The 3,744-nt window shown below is 44.2% G+C and overlaps 1 non-coding gene across 1 annotated transcript; it reads left to right on the forward strand.

Moving 5' to 3' along the window:
• The first annotated feature begins 1,639 nt into the window (after positions 1–1,639).
• Positions 1,640–1,711, forward strand: TRNAC-GCA (transfer RNA cysteine (anticodon GCA)). The gene has a single exon. It is a non-coding gene; the product is annotated as a tRNA-Cys (tRNA).
• Positions 1,712–3,744: the final 2,033 nt, after the last annotated feature.

The raw sequence follows: 3,744 nt of genomic DNA on the forward strand, positions 1-3,744 counted from the left end.
TTGTTGCAGAAGACTCTGTTACGAGTTCAGTTTTGTGGCAGAGAACCGTCTGTGTAAAACCCCTGTAGATGGTAGGTTTGGGTTCTAGGTGGCAGAGCATGGTATCCCCAGAGGGGACAGAAATTGAAAATCGAAAGAACCAAAGGGTGATTCTCACCTGATCTTCTCGGGAAAACCTGGAGAAGCCAAGTTCAATTACAGGAATGGACACAAACAGGCCCAAAGGACTGGTGTGTGTACTGAGCAGAACTGGAGAATGTGGGAGTCCAGCCTGGAGGACTCTTGGAGGGGCCATTCGCACCCCCCTGGGATCCTTACAGTCGTCGATGGCAAGGTCCCCTCTCATCACACTGCCCCTGGTCAGTTTTAACCCACACAACCTCCAACCTGGGGCCAAGGTGACCCTTCTAAAATGTACATTTGCTTAAAAAAATCACACCTTGGCTTGAAACCTTCTTATACCTCCCGCTCTATTGCCTCCAGAATAAATTCCAAACTCCTTTACATGTGCAAGGTCCTTTGCCGTCGAAACCCAGTTTCTTCTCCAGCTTTTACCTGCCATTGAACTCCCTGTCTTCTCTTGGCTGCCATCTCTCTGGACTACTTACGGTTCTCTGAAGTTACCATCATGTTCCTGGGTGTGTGGTGTGTGCTGCCTTCCTGCCCATCTGACATTCAGGACCAAGTTTGGGTGGTGCGTTCCTTAGGAAGTCTTCTGTGATATCCCCGGACTGGCTTAGATGGCCTTCCTCTAGTGGAGCTGTTTGAGACTCACCTGTTTAATTCTCTGTTCACCAATAGACTCAGAGAACCAGAGCACATGTGTAAAGAGTGCCAGATTTTGTCAACAGTAGAGACAATATAAGTAAGCTGTATGATATGACTACCAACTCTACTCACCCTATCCCACCTTCTCGTGCTTAATGACAGAAAGCAACAATAAATTTAATGGACTATTGCATATGAAAACTGAGCTTCTAAAAGCAGTTTTTGAACACTCTGGTTAGCAACTGTTTACAAATTATTAGTTCTTACTTGAGTAAAGACACTGGTCTATGCCAGACCTTCTTGCCATATCCAAGTAGCTTCTCGCAATCTTGTTGGAGATCAAATGATCTCAGTAGCACTGTGTGTTATGTAAGAGTTGTGGGCTTTCAGTGAGGATTGCACGCTTCTATCTAAGAGGGTCACATGGCTGCTGGTATCAGACTTTTCCTATCCTTGTTTTGAAATCTCAGACAACCTGTGTCTAGATGTTGATGGATCCAGAAACCTGAATTTTTCAGAGGTGAAGATGATTGTATTGAGAAAACAATATAAGTTCCCAGTCAGTGAAAGGAGGATTTGGTTAGGTAGTACTTTAGAAATAGATCTGGATTGACATTAATTTAAATACCATTCCCATGCTAGCTTTAGAAATAAATAGCTATTCTAAGTAGCTCTTGGATGTAAGTCAGAGCCCCAAAGTTATCTTTTAAAAATGTCTTTGTGAACAAAGTTGGATTAGATTAGAAACAGAGTTCATCTGATGTTCTTTTCCAGAAATGTTTTTTACTGTCAATTGACTCTATTTGTAACTGTTTTTCTATTTGAATCTCATGTATTATAATAGGATATAATAATATATACCTCATTGGCTTCCCTGATGGCTCAGATGGTAAAGTGTCTGCCTGCAATGCAGGAGACCCAGGTTCAAACCCTGGGTTGGGAAGATCCCCTGGAGAAGGAAATGGCAACCCACTCCAGTACTCTTGCCTGGAAAATCCCATGGATAGAGGAGCCTGGTGGGCTACAGTCCATGGGGTCGCAAAGAGTGACTTCACTTTTCACTTTCATTGGTTCATTTATTCAACTGTTGAATCATTCATCCATTTATCCACTTATCTGTTCACTCCTCATCCTTCCCTCCACCCATCAATCCAGTTGTTTCTTCTCCTACCTATGTCTGCATCCATCCATTTATCTACCCAGTAAAAGCTGTGTAAGCATCTACCCAGGATTAGGCATTCTTAGTCATTGAGGGGATTCAGAAATAATCAGGGCAGTCTTTCTTCTCAAAGTGCTTAACGGTTACTAATGGTCTCTTGAAAGCAAAAGTAAAAGTGTTAGTCACTCAGTCATGTCTGACTCTTTGAGACCCCATGGAATCAGGCTCTTCTGTCCATGAAATTCTCCAGGGAAAAGTACTGGAGTAGGTTGCCATCTCCTTCTCCAGGGGACCTTCCTGACCCAGGGATCGAACCTGACTCTCCTGCATGGCAGGCAGATTCTTTACCATCTGAGCCATCAGGAAGCCCCAGACTCTAGTGGTCTCTTAGAGCATTAAAATTAAGACCTGAATATGGAGGAAAGAGAGCCAAGGAAGAAGACAGAGTGTGATGCCGCCATGCAGCTGGGAAAGTGTGAAGGATGGTGGGGACCCTGAGGTGTGTGGAAGAGGAGCTGAGTGTTTCCGGGGGAGAATGGTGCCTGTGGCTGGAAAGGCAGTTCGGATAAAGGGGCAGAGGGTCTTAAATGTCAAACAAAGGAGTGTGGAGAACCTGGGGTGATTTCTGAGCAGGGAAAATAACACAAAGGTTAACTATTCTTTAGGAAGATCAATCCAGGTCAATTTGGGAGATGGATTGGAGGAGAGGGATAAGAGAGAGATAAGAGGCAGAGAGACTGGTTAGTGCTTCTAGATAATTAGGTTTGCTCTGATCCGGGTCACTTATAACACATGGACTGTGTCACAGTTAAGTTAGGGGACTTTCCCATTAAAACTCCTCCGGTACTGGTCATATTTCAGGAATAGAGGAGAGCGGTTATGTTTATGTGACTCTTTGGTTTACGTCCAATGTTGACTTTCTCCTAAGTGTTCAGGAGGGTGATTTGTACATTGAAAAGTACTGTTCTTGGGCTGGAACCTTCAGGTAGCTTTTGTTGGAGTGACAGATGAAGGCTTAGAGAAAAGATACAATTATCTAAGTCTAGGTTTGAGATTGGGGGAAAGAGGGGCCTCTTCTCTTAGTAAAATAACATCAGCATTAGAAACCTTTGTCCTACACGTATTGGTTGTGATATCGTTTGTGTAACTACGGTGAAAACAAATACTTGACTCATTAGTGATATAGCTTGCTTTGAAACCGATGCTGGGGATATGGAAAACTAAGACAGATGAAGAATTCTAATTCCCTTCTCAAGGTCACCGATTTCAAAGGAAACAAAGTTAGCATCATGCACAGTATGAACAGTAGATTCCTTTCTTACAGGGTGGATAGAGTGTTTGCAAAGTTGTTTGCTGTTGTGGCTATTTAGTTGCTAAGTCATGCCTGACTCTTTTCGACCCCATGGCCTGTAGCCCGCCAGGCTCCTCTGTCCGTGGAATCCTCCAGTCAAGAATACTGGAGTGGGTAGCCATTCTCTTCTCCAGGGGATTTTCCCGACCCAGGGATCGAACCTGGGTCTCCTGCATTGCAGGCGGATTCTTTACTGTCTGAGCCACCAGTTATGTAAGGGCAAAAATATCTTTGTTCTCTCTGAAGCAAGCTCTGTTTTACCTGCCTGCATGCAGTTGCTAACAGAGCACAGGGACAAATAAACTCCTTCATTTGGGGGCGTGGGCTGCTTTCATGCTTCCTTCCACTGTAAGAGAATATCTTGTCCCTACCCATTGATCATTCCTGCTGAGCGTTGTCAAAAAACAACCAACCAACCTAAAACTTCATTGCAGAAATGGGCCTTGGTTACCACTAGGCTTCCAGC

The sequence above is a fragment of the Dama dama genome, chromosome 22 (genome assembly GCF_033118175.1).
Source record: "Dama dama isolate Ldn47 chromosome 22, ASM3311817v1, whole genome shotgun sequence".
NCBI classification, from domain to species: Eukaryota; Metazoa; Chordata; class Mammalia; order Artiodactyla; family Cervidae; genus Dama; species Dama dama.